The sequence below is a fragment of the Procambarus clarkii genome, chromosome 32 (assembly GCF_040958095.1).
Source record: "Procambarus clarkii isolate CNS0578487 chromosome 32, FALCON_Pclarkii_2.0, whole genome shotgun sequence".
NCBI lineage: Eukaryota > Metazoa > Arthropoda > Malacostraca > Decapoda > Cambaridae > Procambarus > Procambarus clarkii.
This window is the reverse complement of record NC_091181.1, coordinates 21,722,972-21,745,414: the sequence shown is the minus strand read 5'-3', so window position 1 is coordinate 21,745,414 and position 22,443 is coordinate 21,722,972. Positions and strand designations below refer to the sequence as shown.

Here is a 22,443-nt window from a genome sequence, read left to right as displayed (position 1 = left end):
GCGAGTTCGAAAGTCCACATGAGTGGGCTCACCAGAATTCAGAAGAGATAGAGAAGAAGCGAGGACGAACGGTTCGAGAAGACGGCCTCGGATGTTTGTCAGAACATCACCTCAGAGGGAATGTCGACAGTTGAAATCACCAAAAAGGAGCACCGGCTCTGGCAAGGAGTCCAGGAGGTGCATAAGATCAGGAAGGGAAAGCGGGACATTTGGGGGGGAGATAAATGGAACAGACTGCATACCATTTACCCACAAAAACACGGGCAGCAGAACAATGGACTGAAGAAGTAAGGGGACGAAGGGAATATCAGATCGAATTGAGAGAAGTAGAGTTATGGTCCCCAGTAAGAGCTGGGGGGGGTGGGAGAAAGAAAGGAATAACCACGAAAGTGACCAGGACGAGCACCAAGCATTGGTTATTGGAGACAAACACAAAGCGGTGAAAACTGTGTAATTAGAAGTTGGAGTTCATGGAAGTTGGCATAAAATTCATGAATATTCCACTGAAGAATAGACATTATCAAAGAGAAAGGGCAGTAACAGAGAACAAGAAAGAAATAATGGTATAGAAGAACACAGTTTATTAAAGAATCTCTGGATCAGGGTCAGGATCAGGATCAGGGTCAGGATCAGGAGCAGGGTCGGCAAAATCAGGGTTAGGGGGCATGGCTAAACTTAGTAAGGATAGAGGGAAGGGAGCAAGAGGACAGACCAGAGGCGGACAACTGAGAGGGGCAGGCAAGGACAGCTGGAGGAGGGGGTAGGGCAGAAGTCAGGAAGTGCACCTCAGCAGGGGCAGCAACCGAGAGGGAATCGGGGGCGAAAGAAACCTCCATATCTGGGATGGGGTTCGACCACTGAAATGGGAGGGGGTGTAGTAACAGTCAGATGGTCGGGGTGAGGAAGAAAGCAAAACCTTACCCGCTGGAGAGGAAGAAGGAGAGGAACCAGGTTTACGTTTCTGACTCGAAGAGACAGGCGTTCCAGTAACAACGTACCGGGCAACAGACTCAATGGTCTCAGCAGAAGAAGAGGAACGGTAGCGAACAACACGAAGATTGCTGGAAGGATGATGGATGCCTGGACAGACAGGCGGCGTGGAGGGTCGGGAAGAAAGAGTGGGGGGAGATGGGGAAGAAGACAAAGGAGATATGGTGGACTGGGTAGGAAGGGGGGGAAACCCCAGATGGAGAACCGGGAGGGAGACTATCCAGGACAGGAGGCAAAGGAATAGGGGAGGAGGTGGTGAGTGTGGACGGGTTTAAGGCCTGGAAACAGTTGTGAGACTGAGGAAGATGGGAAATACGAGGAGAGGTAGAACGCAATACGTGAGCGTAGGAGATGCCCGCGAATGGGGCGAGACGACGAACTTGACTTCTCACTTCAGGAAAAGACAGATGATCACGCCTGTCTTTCAAGTTGAGGACGGCTTCCTCGAGTTTGTAGTGCATTCACGAGCGTGAGAAGGTAGGGTGGGCCTCACCGCAATAGAGGCAGCAAACCTGGGGAGAAGTGTACTCGGACTTAGAATGACTTTCGTCCCCACACATGGTACATAGATACACAGTACTGGTGCATTTGAGGACACCGTGCCTGAACTTCCAACACTTATTGCAAAGTCTAGGAGAGGGAATGTACTCCTGAATGGAGAATCTGGCACCAGCAAGAATAATAGAGGGCGGAAGGGGCCTATTATAAAAGGTGATTTTTACAACTCGAAGGGGCTGACGGCGACGACCACGAGGGGGTCGAGAAAACATGTCCACCTGGAGGACAGAATGGCCTTGGGCTTCGAGGATATGTTTAATATCCTCATGGCAATCTTTGAGGTCACGAACTCCAGTTGCAACATGGTGTGGGAGGAAAACGGTGCCAACACTGGCATTTAACCGAGCGTTTTTGGAGACCCAAATAGGGGTCTCTCCAATGCAGGACAAAGCGGCTAAGCGAGTACCTGCATCCTGAGAAGGAGCAGCGACGACACGCGTACCGTAACTGGTGGAGTTAATAGTAACAGAGGCATCTACTGAATCAACAAGGTGTTTATGGAGGGAGAAATCGTCAGGAGTAGAAGAATCCAGATGGTAGAGATCAAAGTATTTAGCTCACGTAGCGGGATCAAACAAGGCGTTGTAAGTAATATTACGGGAAGGGATCGTGCGAGTGGTTCTCAACGATCGTGCCAACGATCGTGCGATCGTTCTCAACGCCGTCCACGTGGCGGGGACGGCGTTGAGAACCCCCAGAGAGAGAGGGGGGTAAAAGGCGCAGTAGTCACAAGGAGAGACGAAGCCGTGCCAGAGGACGAGGTGGTCACCACTGGGGGACTCGACCCTAACGCAGAGGGAGGGAGGGGAGCTGAGTGAAGTAGTCAGGTCGTCAGGGCCCAATGCAGCGGGGGCTACAGGGCCTGGTCCTCCAACACAGTCCAACTCGGGGGCTTGGTCGCCCACCCCACGATCGTGAGAAGGTACAAGGGAAACATTATCTACCATGAAAACGAGAAAAAACTTTCATTCACGAATGTGCCCCCACACCCACCATGGAGCCACAATTAGAGGCAGGAAACCCAACAAGAAGCTATCGCTGATTTTGCCGGCCCCCCCCCCCCCCAGGAGTATGTCGTGAGTATACGCCCCACAAACGCCACCTTAAGAACCGTGAGACCGTCGAGAACGGATTCAGTGACGCAAGGAGGATTGACAATAAAAGGGTCCCCTCGCTCGAGACGTTGGGCACTACAGTTCTACGGGTGCAGGAGTATGCCTCCTCAAACACCTGGGCGTCAAAACAAAAGGTCGAAAGAATAATCAAAACAGGCAAAAGATTGGCAGGAAATGACACTCTGATAGGAGAAGAGGGTGGGAGAACAATGAAACACGAGGGAAAGATAAAGGGGTTTGGCAAAATTGGTAAAGGCAGCAGCAGGAGCATATGGCTGCAAAAGGACAGAGGACTGACCCATGGAGCATCAGACTCCAGCAGCTGCTCTCCTAGCCCCCTCACGGCGGCAACAGGCCAGACAGTGAGAGGAACATAAGAACAAGGTAACTGCAGAAGGCCTATTGACCCATACGAGGCAGCTCCTATCTATAACCACCCAATCCCACTCGTATACATGTCCAACCCGTGCTTGAAAGAATCGAGGGACCCCACCTCCACACAACATTACTCGGTAATTGGTTCCACAAATCAACAACCTTGTTACCGATCCAGTATTTATCCAAGTCTTTCCCAAGTCTAAGCTTATCCAATTTACACCCATTGTTTCGTGTTCTGTCTTGTCTTGATACTTTTAATACCTCTATTAATATCCCCTTTGTTATGTCCATTCAACCATTTGTAAACCTCTATCATGTCACCCCTAACTCTTCGCCTTTCCAGTGAATGCAATTTAGGCTTTGTTAATCTTTCCTCGTAAGAAAGATTTCTAAATTGGGGAATTAAACTCGTCATCCTACGCTGGACACGTTCAAGTGAATTTATATCCATTCTATAGTACGGCGAGCAAAACTGAACTGCATAATCTAAATGGGCCTAACAAGAGCAAGATATAGCTTCGTTGCTCTTCGTTGATTTCCTTTTCGAGTGAACTGCAGGCTCACCACAGCACTCATCTTTCAACAGTGCAAATGAATTTGTCCATAGCGCGTCTGTAGGCGGTCTAGTCCAAGTCTTCTTAAGACCCCTGTCCTTTACGACTTCCCATGACGAGGTCCTTTTAATATTTGTCTCCATTTCTTCTCGATATTGAGAAGTTAAGTAGTTGGAGGAGATAAGTAGTAGGTAGGGTAATTAGTTGGTGGGATAAGTAGTAGAGAGGGATAAGTAGTTGTGGGGGATAGGTTGTTGGGGTGAATAGGTAGTTGGGGGGATTTATAGAAGGGGAATAGTAGTAGTAAGGGGGATTTGTAGAAGGGGAATAGTAGTAGTAAGGGGGATTTGTAGAAGGGGAATAGTAGTTGGGGGAGAAAAAGAAGTTGCGGGGAAAAGTAGTTGGGGGGTGGGGGGAAAGTAGTTGGGGGATAAGTAGTAGGGGGAATAAGTAGTAGGGGGAATAAGTAGTAGGGGGAATAAGTAGTAGGGGGAATAAGTAGTAGGGGGAATAAGTAGTAGGGGGAATAAGTAGTAGGGGGAATAAGTAGTAGGGGGAATAAGTAGTAGGGGGAATAAGTAGTAGGGGGAATAAGTAGTAGGGGGAATAAGTAGTAGGGGGAATAAGTAGTAGGGTGGGGATAAGTAGTTGGAGGGAATTAGCAGTTAAGGGAATAAGTTGTGGGGATACATAGTTGGGGGGATAAATAGTTGGGGGGATAAATAGTTAGTGGGGGGATAAGTAGTTGGGGGAGGGGATAAGTAGTTGGGGGAGGGGATAAGAACATAAGAACAAAGGTAACTGCAGAAGGCCTATTGGCCCATACGAGGCAGCTCCTATTCTATAACCACCCAATCCCACTCATATACTTGTCCAACCCGTGCTTGAAACAATCGAGGGACCCCACCTCCACAATGTTACGCGGCAATTGGTTCCACAAATCAACAACCCTGTTACTGAACCAGTATTTACCCAAGTCTTTCCTAAATCTAAACTTATCCAATTTATATCCATTGTTTCGTGTTCTGTCCTGTGTTGATACTTTTAATACCCTATTAATATCCCCCCGGTTATGTCCATTCATCCACTTGTAAACCTCTATCATGTCACCCCTAACTCTTCGCCTTTCCAGTGAATGCAACTTAAGCTTTGTTAATCTTTCTTCATATGAAAGATTTCTAATTTGGGGAATTAACTTAAGTAAGTAAGTAATTATCAAAAGAAGGCACCAAACCGGGAAGGCTATGTAGCACCATCAAATACGCAAAATAATCAGAGGGCGCTAAATATCACCAAGGATGCCAATACGAGAACAAAAACGCATAAGGCGAACGATATCAAAAGTATCCGAGTCACCAAGAATTCTATCGAGGGACAGGTGACCGCGAGGGGCGGTCGGAAAGCAAGACACACGCTCGTCCTGGAAGTCAGGACATTCAAGAAGGACATGCACGACCGTAAGAGGGACAATGCAACTAGGACAATAAGGAGCAGGGCGGCGCTCCATCAAGTGACCATGGGTTAAGCGAGTATGGCCAATACGCAACCTCGCTAGAGCTGTTTCCCACCGCCGGTTACGGTGGAAGGAGGACGGCCACGAGGAAACACAACATTTAAGAGTACGTAGCTTGTTACCAGTAACAGACAACCAAGAAGCCTGCCAACGGGTAAGGACTGAGGAATGGATAACCGGGTAAAAGTCGGAATACGGAATGCCTTTACGAGAGATGGGACAAGAGCGGACAGCTTCCTTAGCGGCAGCATCCGCACGCTCATTTAAAGACACGCCAATATGGCTGGGAACCCAACAAAACTCAACCGACTTAAATTTACTGTGAACGAGAAACAGCCAATGCTGGATCTCGACAACTACCGGATGAACTGGATTAAAGCACCCGAGAGCCATGAGGGCACTACGAGAGTCAACAACAACCACAAAGGAAGACTGACAACGAGAAAGCAGGAGACGAAGAGCATAGAGAATAGCATAAAGTTCCGCTGTAAAGATGCTAGTCTCCGGAGGCAAGCGACACATATAAGTGCGATCAGGAAAAACAACAGAGTAGCCAACACCGTCCGCTGACTTAGACCCATCGGTGAAGACAGAAACGGAGCGGGAGTGAGAAGAAAAGTGCTCGAGGAAAAGGCGTTTTAGAACTGTAGGAGGGGTAAAAGCTTTAGTGATACGAGTCAAGGATGTACAAAACCGCGGAAGAGGGACCCTCCACGGGGGCAAAGAAGGAACAACACGAGGAGAAACATCAGAAATACGAACGGAAAGAGAATCCTGCAGGCGAGATAACCGGACAGAAAGAGGGAGGTGGTGAAGAGGAACAGGAACCGCAGGAGGGGTAAAAGTTAAAGCACGACAGAGACGAGAGGAAGGATGTTGCAAGGACCGCGCAAGATAGCGAAGACAGTAGCGATCACGGCGGTCCTGGAGAGACAGGAAGCCAGTGTCAACATACAAGCTAAGGACGGGAGTCGAACGAAAGGCACCAGAACTGAGGCGCAACCCAGTATGGTGCAAAGCATCAAGACGGCGAAGAGTAGAAGGAGAAGCAGACGAGTAAGCAGGGCAACCATAATCGAGCTTAGACAGGACGAGAGAGGAATGTAAAGCAAGGAGAGTGCGCCTATCTGCCCCCCAAGAAGTATGGGACAAGACCCGAAGGAGGGTAAGGGACTTAGAGCACTCAACACGGAGGTAAGAGATATGGGGAGACCAAGACAAACGAGTGTCAAGGAATAACCCCAAAAGCTTCGCGGAATCTTTGTATTCAAGGGGATGACCATAAAGTGACAAAGAGGGACGAAGAACAACCCGTTTCCGCGTAAAAGTCATGGCACAAGTCTTAGAAGTAGAGAACTTGAAGCCATGACCTGTGGCCCAAGACGACACGGCATCAATCGCAAGTTGAAGCCGGCGTTGAAGGAGAGGCGAATCATCACCCTGACAACAAAGGGTAAGATCATCGACATAGAGAGCGGAGAAGACACCAGAAGGAAGAGAGGAAAGAAGACCATTGAGGGCAACCAGAAAAAGAGTAGTGCTCAGAACACTACCCTGGGGCACACCTTCGTATTGCTGAAAAGGGGGAGAGAGAGCGGTACCAAGGCGCACCCGAAAGGAACGACGAGAGAGGAAGCTGCGGAGAAAGAGAGGGAGATGACCACGAAGGCCAAAAGAATGAAGTTGAGATAGGATATGATAACGCCAAGTGGTGTCGTAAGCCTTTTCTAGGTCAAAAAGGACGGCAACAACGGAGGTCTTCGCAGCAAAAGCAGTACGTATATAGACCTCCAAGTTCACCAGGACATCTGTCGTGCTGCGGCACTTGCGGAAACCAAATTGAGAAGGGGAGAGGAGGTGATGGTGTTCCAGGAACCACATCAGACGAACGTTAACCATACGTTCAAAGAGTTTGCAGACACAACTTGTGAGAGCAATAGGGCGAAAGTCCTTAGGGGAAGTACCCAGAGACCCTGGTTTGCGAACAGGGAGGACAACGGCATCGAGCCAGTCCTCAGGGACTGACGACGACTCCCAGATCCGATTATACAGACTCAGTAAATACTGAGACGTGCTCGGAGGGAGATGGCGAAGCATCTCATAATGAATACCATCGGAGCCCGCCGCCGTAGAACCGCAGAGGGCCAGGGCAGAACGAAGTTCAGAGAGAGAGAAGGGATCATTATAGGGAAGCTGAAGATGAGTGCAGAAATCTAAAGGACGAGACTCAAGGACAGGTTTACGAAGAAGGAAAGATTGGGGAAGATGAAGACCAGAGCTAACAGAAGAAAAGTGGGAACCCAGTTCGGAAGCGACCTGCAACGGGTCCGCCACAAGAGTATCATGGAGGTGAAGGACCGGTGAAACATCGGGAACGAACTTGCCTGCTATCTTGCGGATACGCTTCCAGATCTGGGCCAGAGGGGTTTCGGACGTAATTGTCGAGACATAAGATGCCCAACATTCACGTTTAGCCGTACGGATGGCCCTACGGGCCACCGCACTCGCTTTCCGAAAGAAAAGAAAAGAATCGGTCGTCTGCCTACGGCGGTGCTTCTTCCAGGCTGCACGCTTACAGCGGACAGCCCGAGCACAGTCCGCATTCCACCAGGGAACGCACTTCCGTGGACCCCGAGAGGAAGAGCGAGGAATAGAGCGGAGGGCAGCGTCGAAGACAGTGTCATGAAAAAGGAGGAGAGCGCGAGAGAGGGGCAGAAGGGAGAGGTCAGAGAGAGTAGCACTGAGGGAAAACAGGGTCCAGTCCGCCTTAGCAAACTGCCACCTAGGGAAAGAGAGGGAAGGGCGAAAAGAGAAAAAGGAAACAAGGATGGGGAAATGATCACTTCCATGGAGGTCATCAAGAACCTGCCATGTGAAATCTAAGTAAAGAGAAGAAGAGCAGAGAGAAAGATCAAGACAAGAAAGGGTGCGAGTTCGAGAGTCCAAATGAGTGGGCTCACCAGAATTCAGAAGAGACAGGGAAGAAGAGAGGAGAAACGGCTCAAGGAGGCGACCCCGGGTATTCGTCAGAACGTCACCCCAAAGAGAATGACGACAATTGAAGTCACCCAGCAGGAGCACAGGCTCCGGCAAGGAGTCTAGGAGGTGTTTCAAATCAGGAAGAGAGAGCGGGACACTCGGGGGGAGATAAATGGAACAAACTGTGTACCATTTCCCCACAAAGATACGAGCAGCAGAACAATGGAGAGGCGAAGGAAAAAGTAAAGGAACAAAGGGAACATCAGCCCGAATCAAGAGAGCAGAAGAATTAGAAGCCCCAGCAATGGCTGGGGGGGGGGGGGGAGAGAAAGGAATAGCCACGAAAACGACCAGGACGAGCACCAAGCATCGGCTCCTGGAGACAGACACAAAGGGGCGAAAACCGCGAAACCAGAAGTTGGAGTTCGAGGAAATTGGCGTAATAACCTCGAACGTTCCATTGAAGAATGGACAACGACGAGAAGAGAAAGGACAAAAACAGAGAACAAGGAAGAAACAAAGGCGAAAGACCAACAGAGCACGTTAAAGAATATCAGGGTCGGGATCAGGGTCAGCAAAGTCAGGGTTAGGGGGCATGGGTAAACTGAGCAAAGACGGAGGGAAGGAAACGGGAGAACAGATCAGAGGTGGGCGGGCAGGGTCCGGAGGAGGAGGAGGAGGAGGAGGAGGAGGAGACAACGGAGAGGAGCAGTCAAGGACAGCAGCAGGAAGAGGGGGAGTAGAAAGAGAGGAGCGCACCCCAGCAAGAGCAGCAACCGAAAGGGAAGCAGGGGCCAAAGAAACCTCCATAGCAGGAACAGGGGGCGCAAGCACTGAAACGGGAGTGGAAGGAGCAACAGAGCCAGAAGGAGGAGCTGAGGAAGAAAGCGAAGCCTTCTTACCCGCCGGGGAAGAGGAAGGAGAGGAGCCAGGCTTACGCTTCTGACTTAAAGAGACCGGTGTCCCAGCAACTACGTACCGGGCAACGGACTCCAGTGTCTCAACAGGAGAAGCCGAACGAGAGCACACACGACGGCCGTTAGGAGAGCGATGGACATCCGCCCGCACCGACAGGCGGCGGGGAGAGCCGATAGATGGAGGAAGAGGATGGGAAGGAGGATCGGAGGGGGACGAGGAAGGAGACACAGAAGACACGACAGACCGGGTAGAAGGAAGGGGAACCCCAGACAGAGGACCAGGAGGAGGATCCTTCGGGAGAGAACCCAAAGGGACAGAGGAGGGGGCAGTGGGCGCATCAGGGTCCAAGGCCTGGAAACGGTTGTGAGTCTGAGGAAGGCGGGAAGGACGAGGAGAGGAAGAGCGCAACACGCGAGCATAAGAGATATTAGCATAAGGCGGGAGCCGGCGAACCTGGCGCCTCGCCTCAGGAAAAGATAAACGCTCCCGGTGCTTCAAGTTGAGGACGGCTGCCTCAAGCTTGTAATGGACACACGCACGGGAGAAGGTAGGATGGGCCTCACCGCAGTTGAGGCAACGAGCCTGGGGAGAAGCGCACTCCGACTTAGAGTGACCTTCGCCACCACACAAAGGACAGAGAGAGACAGTCCCGGAGCAGCGGAGGGCACCATGCCCAAACCTCCAGCACTTGTTGCAGAGCCGAGGAGAAGGAATGTACTCCTGGACAGAGCACCTGGCACCAGCAAGAATGACAGACGGTGGAAGGGTCCTACCATCAAAGGTAATCTTCACAACCCGGAGGGGTTGACGGCGACTACCACGAGGGGGACGAGTAAACGTGTCCACCTGGAGAATAGAATGGCCCTGGGCAGCGAGGATATGTCGAATATCGTCGTGGCAGTCGCGTAGGTCCCGAACACCGGTCGCAACATGGGGCGGGAGCAAAATAGTGCCAACACTGGCATTCAACTGGACGTTCTTCGAGACCCGAACGGGGGTCTCGCCAAGGCAGGATAAGGCAGCCAAGCGGGAAGCAGCATCCTGAGAAGGAGCAGCAACGACACGCGTACCGAGACGAGTGGGGTTAAAAGTAATGGAGGCATCCACGGAATCAATGAGATGTCGATGAAGGGAGAAATCGTCAGGAGGCGCAGAATCAAGAGGGAGGAGATCAAAATATTTGGCCCACGAAGCGGGACCAAACAAGGCTTGATAGGTAGCAGAACTGGAAGGAATCGAGCGAGGGCGGCCATGACGAGAACGGCGGTGAGAACCCCCAGAGAGAGAGGGGTTAAAAGGCGCAGTAGTAACAACTAGAGAAGGAGCCGCGCCAGGGGACGAGGTAGTCACCACTGGGGGCTTGGGGCTCGACCCAACCACAGAGGAGGGAGGGGAGCCAGGGGAAGGAGTCAGAGAGGCCAAAGGAGGAGCAAGGTCGGGGCCCAATGCAGCGGAGGCTACAGAGCCCGGTCTTCCAATACGGACCGACTCGGGGGCTTGGTCGCCCACCCCACGAGCCTGAAAAGGTAAGCCAGAAGCAGCCGAAACAGGGGTTATCATCTTGACGAAATTACGAATTCACTCACGAATGTGCCCCCACACCCACCATGGAGCCACAATTAGAGGCAGGACACCCAACAAGAAGCTATCGCCGATCTTGTCGGGGCCTCCTAGGGGTGCGTCGTGAGTATACGCCCCACAAACGCCACCTTAAGAAACCGACAGTCCGTCGAGATCGGGTTCAGTGACGAAGTGGGGATTGACAATAAAAGGTTCCCCTCGCTCTCGACGTCGGGTACTGCAGTTCTATGGGTGCAAGAGTATGCCTCCTCAAGCACCCGGGCGTCAAAGTAGAAGAAGTCCAAGGGAAGAACCAGAACGAGCAAAAGGTCGGCAGGAAACGGCAAGCAGATAGGAGAAGAGGGGGGAGAAAAACGAAACAGAAGGAAAAGGAAAAGATGCCCAGCAGAATTGGAGAGGACGGCAGCAGGAGCACAAGGCTAGAAAAGGACAGAGGACTGTCCCAAGGAGCATCACACTCCGGCAGCCGCCCACTAAGCCCCCAGACGGCGACAACGAGCTGAGCGGGGAGGGGGGGGGAATTAACTTAGTCATCCTACGCTGGACACGTTCAAGTGAATTTATATCCATTCTATAATATGGCGACCAAAACTGAACTGCATAATCTAAATGGGGCCTAACTAGAGCAAGATATAGCTTGAGAACCACACCAGGTGTCTTGTTACTAACGCTGCGATTAATAAATCCAAGTGTCCGATTTGCCTTATTACGAACATTTATGCATTGATCCTTTTGTTTTAAATTCTTACTAATCATAACTCCCAGATCCCTTTCGCAATCCGACTTCGCAATCACAACACCATCTAGCTCGTATCTTGTAACTATCATCATTACCTAACCTCAGAACTTTACATTTATCAGCATTAAACTGCATCTGCCAATCCTTTGACCATTTCAAAACCCTATCTAGATCAACTTGAAGTGATAGTGAGTCCTCCTCCGAATTAATTTCCCTACCGATTTTCGTATCATCGGCAAATTTGCAAATGTTGCTACTCAAACCTGAATCTAAATCATTTATATATATTATAAACAACAGAGGTCCCAGGACAGAGCCTTGAGGCACTCCACTTACAACATTTTCCCACTCTGACTTGATTCCATTTATACTAACTCTCTGTTTCCTTTGGTATAGCCATGCCCTAATCCAGCTTAATATAGCACCCCCAATACCATGAGACTATTTTTTTAATCAGTCTTTCATGTGGCACTGTATCAAAAGCTTTGCTAAAGTCAAGGTATACAACATCGCAATCCTTACCACTATCAACTGCCTCAACAATGCTAGAATAAAAAGATAACAAATTTGTTAAACGTGAACGGCCATTTATAAAACCATGTTGCGACTCAATTATTAATTTATGTTTTTCAAGTAGTTGGGGGAGGGGATAAGTAGTTGGGGGAGGGGATAATTAGTTGGGGGAGGGGATAATTAGTTGGGGGAGGGGAAAAGTAGATGGGAGAGGGGATAAGTAGTTGGGGGAGGGGATAAGTAGTTGGGGGGAGGGGATAAGTAGTTGGGGGAGGGGATAAGTAGTTGGGGGAGGGGATAAGTAGTTGGGGGGAGGGGATAAGTAGTTGGGGGAGGGGATAAGTAGTTGGGGGAGGGGATAAGTAGTTGGGGGAGGGGATAAGTAGTTGGGGGAGGGGATAATTAGTTGGGGGAGGGGATAAGTAGATGGGAGAGGGGATAAGTAGTTGGGGGAGGGGATAAGTAGTTGGGGGAGGGGATAAGTAGTTGGGGGGAGGGGATAAGTAGTTGGGGGAGGGGATAAGTAGTTGGGGGAGGGGATAAATAGTTGGGGGAGGGGATAAATAGTTGGGGGAGGGGATAAGTAGTTGGGGGGAGGGGATAAGTAGTTGGGGGAGGGGATAAGTAGTTGGGGGAGGGGATAAGTAGTTGGGGGAGGGGATAAATAGTTGGGGGAGGGGATAAATAGTTGGGGGAGGGGATAAATAGTTGGGGGAGGGGATAAATAGTTGGGGGAGGGGATAAGAACATAAGAACAAAGGTAACTGCAGAAGGCCTATTGGCCCATACGAGGCAGCTCCTATTTATAACAATGGTACAGGGCAATTGGTTCCACAAATCAACAACCCTGTTACTGAACCAGTATTTACCCAAGTCTTAACTAAATTTAAACTTATCCAATTTATACCCATTGTTTCATGTTCTGTCTTGTGTTGATACTTTTAATACCCTATTAATATCCCCTTTGTTATGTCCATTCATCCACTTGTAAACCTCTATCATGTCACCCATAACTCTTTGCCTTTCCAGTGAATGCAACTTAAGCTTTGTTAATCTTTCTTCATATGAAAGATTTCTAATTTGGGGAATTAACTTAGTCATCCTACGCTGGACACGTTCAAGTGAATTTATATCCATTCAATAATATGGCAACCAAAACTGAACTGCATAATCTAAATGGGGCCTAACTAGAGCAAGATATAGCTTGAGAACCACACCAGGAGTCTTGTTACTAACGCTGCGATTAATAAATCCAATTGTCCGATTTGCCTTATTACGAACATTTATGCATTGATCCTTTTGTTTTAAATTCTTACTAATCATAACTCCCAGATCCCTTTCGCAGTCCGACTTCGCAATCTCAACACCATCAAGCTCGTATCTTGTAACTATCATCATTACCTAACCTCAGAACTTTACATTTATCACCATTAAACTGCATTTGCCAATCCTTTGACCATTTCAAAACCCTATCTAGATCAACTTGAAGTGATAGCGAGTCCTCCTCCGAATTAATTTCCCTACCGATTTTCGTATCATCGGCAAATTTGCAAATGTTGCTACTCAAACCTGAATCTAAATCATTTATATATATTATAAACAACAGAGGTCCCAGGACAGAGCCTTGAGGCACTCCACTTACCACATTTTCCCACTGACTTGACTCCATTTATACTAACTGTTTCCTTTGGTATAGCCATGCCCTAATCCAGCTTAATGGGTATAAATTGGATAAGTTTAGATTTAGGAAAGACTTGGGTAAATACTGGTTCAGTAACAGGGTTGTTGATTTGTGGAACCAATTGCCGCGTAACGTGGTGGAGGTGGGGTCCCTCGATTGTTTCAAGCGCGGATTGGACAAGTATATGAGTGGGATTGGGTGGTTATAGAATAGGAGCTGCCTCGAATGGGCCAATAGGCCTTCTGCAGTTACCTTTGTTCTTATGTTCTTATGTTAATATAGCACCCCCAATACCATGAGACTATCTTTTTAATCAGTCTTTCATGTGGCACTGTATCAAAAGCTTTGCTAAAGTCAAGGTACACAACATCACAATCCTTACCACTATCAACTGCCTGAACTATGCTAGAATAAAAAGATAACAAATTTGTTAAACATGAACGGCCATTTATAAAACCATGTTGCGACTCAATTATTAATTTATGTTTTTCAAGATGAAGACGAATTTTATTTGCTATTATAGATTCGAGTAACTTTCCCACAATAGACGTTAGGCTAATTGGTCGATAGTTAGACGCAAGTGATCTATCTCCTTTCTTAAAAACTGGTATCACATTAGCAACTTTCCAAAACTCTGGCACTTTGCCTGACTCTATTGATTTATTAAATATGGTTGACAGTGGGTCACAAAGCTCCTCTTTGCATTCTTTAAGCACCCTGGCAAACACTTCATCCGGCCCTGGGGATTTGTTTGGTTTGAGTTTTACTATTTGTTTAAAAACATCCTCCCTGGTAACTGCTAAACTCGTCAACCTGTCCTCGTCCCCACCCGCATAGACTTGTTCGGCTGAAGGCATATTGTTAAGTTCCTCTTTAGTAAATACTGATACAAAATATTTATTAAAAATACTACTCATCTCTTCATCACTATCAGTTATTTGACCTGTCTCAGTTTTTAATGGACCTATCCTTTTCCTAGTCTTAGTTAACACTAAATCTAAAATATTATTTTCCTGTGTTGGTTCCTTAACGTGTTGCGTAAGAAAGCAATCGTCAATTAATTCTAGAAAATCTTCTGCTTCACTATTTCCTGTTTTGTTCAACCAGTTTATTCCGCTAAAATTAAAGTCACCCATGACATAAATACTGTTAGATCTAGATGCTCTAGATATTTCATCCCATAGGTGCTTTGCTTCCATTCTGTCTAAATTTGGTGGCCTATATATAACTCCTATTATAATATTATTAGCTTTTTCGTTTAATTCTATCCAAATAGTTTCTGTGTGTGGCTCAGTTTTGATTCCCTCTTTGAGACTACATTTCAAATTGTCCCTAACATATATGGCTACTCCACCTCCTCGTCTAATATATCTGTGTGAAATAGTTTAAATCCATTTATTTGATATTCAGCTAATAGTTCTCTATTTTCTACATTCATCCACGTTTCGGTAAGTGCAATAATATATATTTTTTCTGTGCAGACAAGAGCATTTAATTCGTTAATTTTATTTCTTAGACTTCTACTGTTAGTGTAATATACCCTAAGTGAATTGTTATTTTGAGGCCCTTCTCTTTCCCTGATCATTTTGCCAATTCCTTTCTCCCACAAACACATACTTTTATTACCTCCTTCCTCCAAATCAATTCCCATACCTCTATCTACTAACAGTTTAAACCCAAACACCTCTAACCACTTCTTCCAACGAGTTCGCAACAGCAACAACCCCAGCTCTCGATAGATGCACCCCATCACGAGCATACATTTCATTTCTTCCATAGAAGTGTTCCCAGTTGTCTATGAAAGATACTGCATTTGATTTGCAATATCTTTCCAGCCGGCAATTGACACCAAGTGCCCTCGATATCCATTCATTTCCCACTCCCTTTCTTGGAAGGGAGTGGGAAATGATCCTCCCACACCATGTCATTCATTTCCCACTCCCTTTCTTGGGGAGTGGGGGGGGGGGACGAAGTTGGGGGAGGGCGAAGTGTGGGGGACGTAGTGAGGGGGGACGTAGTGAGGGGGGACATAGTGAGGGGAGGACGAAGTGGGGGGCGACGTTGTGGGGGCGACGTAGTGGGGGGAGGGACGTAGTGGGGGGGGGGACGTAGTGGGGGGGGGGACGTAGTGGGGGGGGACGTAGTGGGGGGGGGACGTAGTGGGGGGGGGGACGTAGTGGGGGGGGGGACGTAGTGGGGGGGGGAACGTAGTGGGGGGGGAACGTAGTAGGGGGACGAAGTGAGGGGGGGGGGACGTTGTAGGGGGGGACGTTGTGGGGGGGACGTTGTGGGGGGGCGACGTTGTGGGGGGGCGACGTTGTGGGGGGGGGCGACGTTGTGGGGGGCGACGTTGTGGGGGGCGACGTTGTGGGGGGCGACGTTGTGGGGGGCGACGTTGTGGGGGGCGACGTTGTGGGGGGAGCACGTAGTGGGGGGGGAACACGTAGTGGGGGGGGGGGAACACGTAGTGGGGGGGGAACACGAAGTGGGGGGGGAACACGTAGTGGGGGGGGGAACACGTAGTGGGGGGGAGCACGTAGTGGGGGGGAGCACGTAGTGGGGGGGACACGTAGTGGGGGGGGGAACACGTAGTGGGGGGGGGGGGGAACACGTAGTGGGGGGGAGCACGTAGTGGGGGGGAACACGTAGTGGGGGGGAGCACGTAGTGGGGGGGGGAGCACGTAGTGGGGGGGGAGCACGTAGTGGGGGGGAGCACGTAGTGGGGGGGAACACGTAGTGGGGGGGAACACGTAGTGGGGGGGAGCACGTAGTGGGGGGGGAGGACGTAGTGGGGGGGGAGCACGTAGTGGGGGGGGAGCACGTAGTGGGGGGGAACACGTAGTGGGGGGGAGCCCGTAGTGGGGGGGGGAACACGTAGTGGGGGGGGAGCACGTAGTAGGGGGGGAGCACGTAGTGGGGGGGGGGAACACGTAGTAAGGGGGGGAACACGTAGTAAGGGGGGGAACACGTAGTAGGGGGGGGAACACGTAGTGGGGGGGGAACACGTAGTGGGGGGGGGGGGAACACGTAGTGGGGGGGGGAACGCGTAGTGGGGGGGGGGAACACGTAGTGGGGGGGAACACGTAGGGGGGGGAACACGTAGTGGGGGGGGAACACGTAGTGGGGGGGGGAACACGTAGTGGGGGGGGGGGAACACGTAGTGGGGGGGAACACGTAGTGGGGGGGAGCACGTAGTGGGGGGGAACACGTAGTGGGGGGGGAACACGTAGTGGGGGGGAACACGTAGTGGGGGGGGGAGCACGTAGTGGAAGGGGGAGCACGTAGTGGGGGGGAGCACGTAGTGGGGGGGGAGCACGTAGTGGGGGGGGGAACACGTAGTGGGGGGGGATCACGTAGTGGGGGGGATCACGTAGTGGGGGGGAACACGTAGTGGGGGGGGGAGCACGTAGTGGGGGGAGAACACGTAGTAGGGGGGGGGAACACGTAGTGGGGGGGAGCACGTAGTGGGGGGGAGCACGTAGTGGGTGGGGAACACGTAGTGGGGGTGGGGGAACACGTAGTGGGGGGGGGGAACACGTAGTGGGGGGGAGCACATAGTGGGGGGGAACACGTAGTGGGGGGGAGCACGTAGTGGGGGGGGGAACACGTAGTGGGGGGGGGGAACACGTAGTGGGGGGGAGCACGTAGTGGGGGGGAACACGTAGTGGGGGGGAGCACGTAGTGGGGGGGGAACACGTAGTGGGGGGGGAGCACGTAGTGGGGGGAACACGTAGTGGGGGGGGAACACGTAGTGGGGGGGGAACACGTAGTGGGGGGGGAACACGTAGTGGGGGGGGAGCACGTAGTGGGGGGGGGAACACGTAGTGGGGGGGGAACACGTAGTGGGGGGGGGGGAACACGTAGTGGGGGGGAACACGTAGTGGGGGGGAACACGTAGTGGGGGGGAGCACAGAGTGGGGGGGAGCACAGAGTGGGGGGGAGCACGCAGTGGGGGGAGGAGCACGCAGTGGGGGGGGGGGAACACGCAGTGGGGGAGGAGCACGTAGTGGGGGGGGAACACGAAGTGGGGGGAACACGAAGTGGGGGGGGAACACGTAGTGGGGGGGGAACACGTAGTGGGGGGGGGAACACGTAGTGGGGGGGAGCACGTAGTGGGGGGGAACACGTAGTGGGGGGGGGGGAACACGTAGTGGGGGGGGGAACACGTAGTGGGGGGGGGAACACGTAGTGGGGGGGGGAACACGTAGTGGGGGGGAACACGCAGTGGGGGGGGAACACGCAGTGGGGGGGGAACACGCAGTGGGGGGGGAACACGCAGTGGGAGGGGAACACGTAGTGGGGGTGGGAACACGTAGTGGGGGGGGAACACGTAGTGGGGGGGGAACACGTAGTGGAGGGGAACACGTAGTGGAGGGGAGCACGTAGTGGGGGGGGACGTAGTGGGGGAAGACGTAGTGGTGGGAGACGTAGTGGGGGGGGGACGTAGTGGGGGGGGACGTAGTGGGGGGGGGGACGTAGTGGGGGGGGGGACGTAGTGGGGGGGAGCACGTAGTGGGGGGGGAGCACGTAGTGGGGGGGGGAGCACGTAGTGGGGGGGAGCACGTAGTGGGGGAAGGAACACGCAGTGGGGGGAGCAACACGTAGTGGGGGGGAACACGTAGTGGGGGGGGGGAGCACGTAGTGGGGGGGGGACACGTAGTGGGGGGGGGGAACACGTAGTGGGGGGGCGGAACACGTAGTGGGGGGGGAGCACGTAGTGGGGGGGAGCACGTAGTGGGGGGGGAAGCACGTAGTGGGGGGGGGGAACACGTAGTGGGGGGGGAACACGTAGTGGGGGGGAACACGTAGTGGGGGGGGAACACGTAGTGGGGGGGGAACACGTAGTGGGGGGGGGAGCACGTAGTGGGGGGGAACACGTAGTGGGGGGGAACACGTAGTGGGGGGGGGAACACGTAGTGGGGGGGGGGAACACGTAGTGGGGGGGGAACACGTAGTGGGGGGGGGGGAACACGTAGTGGGGGGGGAGCACGTAGTGGGGGGGGAACACGTAGTGGGGGGGGGGGAACACGTAGTGGGGGGGGAGCACGTAGTGGGGGGGGAACACGTAGTGGGAGGGAACACGTAGTGGGGGGGAACACGTAGTGGGGGGGGGAACACGTAGTGGGGGGGGGAACACGTAGTGGGGGGGGAACACGTAGTGGGGGGGGGGGGGAACACGTAGTGGGGGGGGGGAACACGTAGTGGGGGGGGGGAACACGTAGTGGGGGGGAGCACAGATTGGGGGGAGCACGCAGTGGGGGGCGAACACGTAGTGGGGGGGGAGCACGTAGTGGGGGGGAGCACGTTGTGGGGGGGAGCACGTAGTTGGGGGGAACACGTAGTGGGGGGGGGGAACACGTAGTGGGGGGAACACGTAGTGGGGGGGAGCACGTAGTGGGGGGGGAACACGTAGTGGGGGGGGGAACACGTAGTGGGGGGGAACACGTAGTGGGGGGGGGGAACACGTAGTGGGGGGGGGAACACGTAGTGGGGGGGAACACGTAGTGGGGGGGAACACGCAGTGGGGGGGGAACACGTAGTGGGGGGGGAACACGTAGTGGGGGGGAACACGTAGTGGGGGGGAACACGTAGTGGGGGGGAACACGTAGTGGAGGGGAGCACGTAGTGGGGGGGGGAACACGTAGTGGGGGGGAACACGTAGCGGGGGGAACACGTAGTGGGGGGGGAACACGTAGCGGGGGGGAACACGTAGTGGGGGGGGAACACGTAGTGGGGGGGAACACGTAGTGGGGGGGGGGGGGAACACGTAGTGGGGGGGGAACACGTAGTGGGGGGGGGAACACGTAGTGGGGGGGGAAACCCGTAGCGGGGGGGGAACACGTAGTGGGGGGGGGGAACACGTAGTGGGGGGGGGGGAACACGTAGTGGGGGGGGGGAACACGTAGTGGGGGGGGGAACACGTAGTGGGGGGGGAGCACGTAGTGGGGGGGGGAACACGTAGTGGGGGGGGGGAACACGTAGTGGGGGGGGAACACGCAGTGGGGGGGAACACGTAGTGGGGGGGAACACGTAGTGGGGGGGGAACACGTAGTGGGGGGGGAACACGTAGTGGGGGGGAACACGTAGTGGGGGGGGGGAACACGTAGTGGGGGGGGAACACGTAGTGGGGGGGGAACACGTAGTGGGGGGGAACACGTAGTGGGGGGGGAACACGTAGTGGGGGGGGAACACGTAGTGGGGGGGGAACACGTAGTGGGGGGGAACACGTAGTGGGGGGGAACACGTAGTGGGGGGGGAACACGTAGTGGGGGGGGGAACACGTAGTGGGGGGGGGGGAACACGTAGCGGGGGGGGGAACACGTAGTGGGGGGGGGAACACGTAGTGGGGGGGGAACACGCAGTGGGGGGGGGAACACGCAGTGGGAGGGGAACACGTAGTGGGGGGGAACACGTAGTGGGGGGGGAACACGTAGTGGGGGGGGAACACGTAGTGGGGGGGGGGAACACGTAGTGGGGGGGAACACGTAATGGGGGGGAACATGCAGTGGGGGGGAAAACGTAGTGGGGGGGGGAACACGTAGTGGGGGGGAACACGTAGTGGGGGGGGAACACGTAGTGGGGGGGGAACACGTAGTGGGGGGGGAACACGTAATGGGGGGGAACACGCAGTGGGGGGGGGGAACACGTAGTGGGGGGGAACACGTAGTGGGGGGGAACACGTAGTGGGGGGGGAACACGTAGTGGGGGGGAACACGCAGTGGGGGGGGGAACACGCAGTGGGAGGGGAACACGTAGTGGGGGGGGAACACGTAGTGGGGGGAACACGTAGTGGGGGGGAACACGTAGTGGGGGGGAACACGTAGTGGAGGGGAGCACGTAGTGGGGGGGGGAACACGTAGTGGGGGGGGGAGCACGTAGTGGGGGGAACACGTAGTGGGGGGGAACACGTAGCGGGGGGGGGAACACGTAGCGGGGGGGGGAACACGTAGCGGGGGGGGGAACACGTAGTGGGGGGGGGAACACGTAGTGGGGGGGGGGGAACACGTAGTGGGGGGGGGGAACACGTAGTGGGGGGGAACACGTAGTGGGGGGGGAACACGTAGTGGGGGGAACACGTAGTGGGGGGGAACACGTAGTGGGGGGGGAACACGTAGCGGGGGGGGGGGAACACGTAGTGGGGGGGGGGAACACGTAGTGGGGGGGGGGAACACGTAGTGGGGGGGGAACTCGTAGGGGGGGGGGAACACGTAGTGGGGGGGGAACACGTAGTGGGGGGGGAACACGTAGTGGGGGGGAACACGTAGTAGGGGGGGAGGACGTACGGGGGGGAGGACGTACTGGGGGGAGGACGTACTGGGGGGAGGACGTACTGGGGGCAGAAATAAGGAAAGTAGTGGGGGGTAGTAGTAGGGGGGAGTATTGGGGGGGAGTAGGGGGGAAAGGTGGAGGGGGGGGGGAAAGTTGGAGGGGGGGGGGAAGTTGGAGGGGGGGGGAAGTTGGAGGGGGGGGGGAAGTTGGAGGGGGGGGGGAAGTTGGAGGGGGGGGGGAAAGTTGGAGGGGGGGAAAGTTGGAGGGAGGGGAAAGTTGGAGGGGGGGAAAGTTGGAGGGGGGGGAAAGTTGGAGGGGGGGGGGAAGTTGGAGGGGGGGGGGAAGTTGGAGGGGGGGGGGGGGAAGTTTTAGGGGGGGGGGAAGTTGGAGGGGGGGGGGGAAGTTGGAGGGGGGGGGGAAGTTGGAGGGGGGGGGAAGTTGGAGGGGGGGGGAAGTTGGAGGGGGGGGGAAGTTGGAGGGGGGGGAAAGTTGGAGGGGGGGGAAGTTGGAGGGGGGGGAAGTTGGAGGGGGGGGAAGTTGGAGGGGGGGGAAGTTGTGGGGGGGGGAGTTGGGGGGGGGGGAGTTGGGGGGGGGGAAGTTGTGGGGGGGGAGAGAGTTGTGGGGGGGGAGAGAGTTGTGGGGGGGGGGAGAGTTGTGGGGGGGGGGAGAGTTGTGGGGGGGGAGAGTTGTGGGGGGGGGGAGAGTTGTGGGGGGGGGAGAGTTTTGGGGGGGGAGAGTTGTGGGGGGGGAGAGTTGTGGGGGGGGAGAATTGTGGGGGGGGAGAGTTGTGGGGGGGGGTTAGTGGGGGGGGTGGTGAGTAGTGGGGGGCTGAGTAGTGGGGGGGGTGAGTAGTGGGGGGGTGAGTAGTGGGGGGGGTGAATAGTGGGGGGGGTGAGTAGTGGGGGGGGGGTGAGTAGTGGGGGGGGGTGAGTAGTGGGGGGGGGGGGGAGTAGGGCGTGGCTGGAAAGTAGGGGCGTGGCTGGAAAGTAGGGGCGTGGCTGGAAAGTAGGGCGTGGCTGGAAAGTAGGTCGTGGCTGGAAAGTAGGGGCGTGGATGGAAAGTAGGGGGGTGGGGGGAAAGTAGGGGGTGGGGGAATAGTAGGGGGTGGGGGGAATAGTAGGGGGTGGGGGGGGATAGTAGGGGGTGGGGGGGGATAGTAGGGGGTGGGGGGGAAAGTAGGGGGTGGGGGGAAAGTAGGGGGAGGGGGGAAAGTAGGGGGAGGGGGGAAAGTAGGGGTGGGGGGGGAAGTAGGGGGTGGGGGGGGAAAGTAGGGGGTGGGGGGGAAAGTAGGGGGTGGGGGAGAAAATAGGGGGGTGGGGGAGAAAGTAGGGGTGTGGGGGAGAAAGTAGGGGGGTGGGGGAGAAAGTAGGGGGGTGGGGGAGAAAGTAGGGGTGGGGGAGAAAGTAGGGGGAGGGGGAGAAAGTAGGGGGAGGGGGAGAAAGTAGGGGGAGGGGGAGAAAGTAGGGGGTTGGGGAGAAAGTAGGGGGTGGGGGAGAAAGTAGGGGGGTGGGGGGAAAGTAGGGGGTGGGGGGAAAGCAGGGGGTGGGGGGGGGGAAAGCAGGGGGTGGGGGGGGGAAAGCAGTGGGTTGGGGGGGAAAGAAGGGAGTGGGGGGGGGGAAAGCAGGGGGTGGGGGGGGGAAAGCAGGGGGTGGGGG

At 54.4% G+C, this 22,443-nt stretch overlaps 1 protein-coding gene across 5 annotated transcripts in view; it reads right to left on the bottom strand.

The window, feature by feature from the left end:
* Positions 1 to 22,443, bottom strand: part of LOC123759477 (uncharacterized) — a 143,511-nt gene that overhangs the window by 57,979 nt on the left and 63,089 nt on the right. The window lies entirely within an intron of this gene.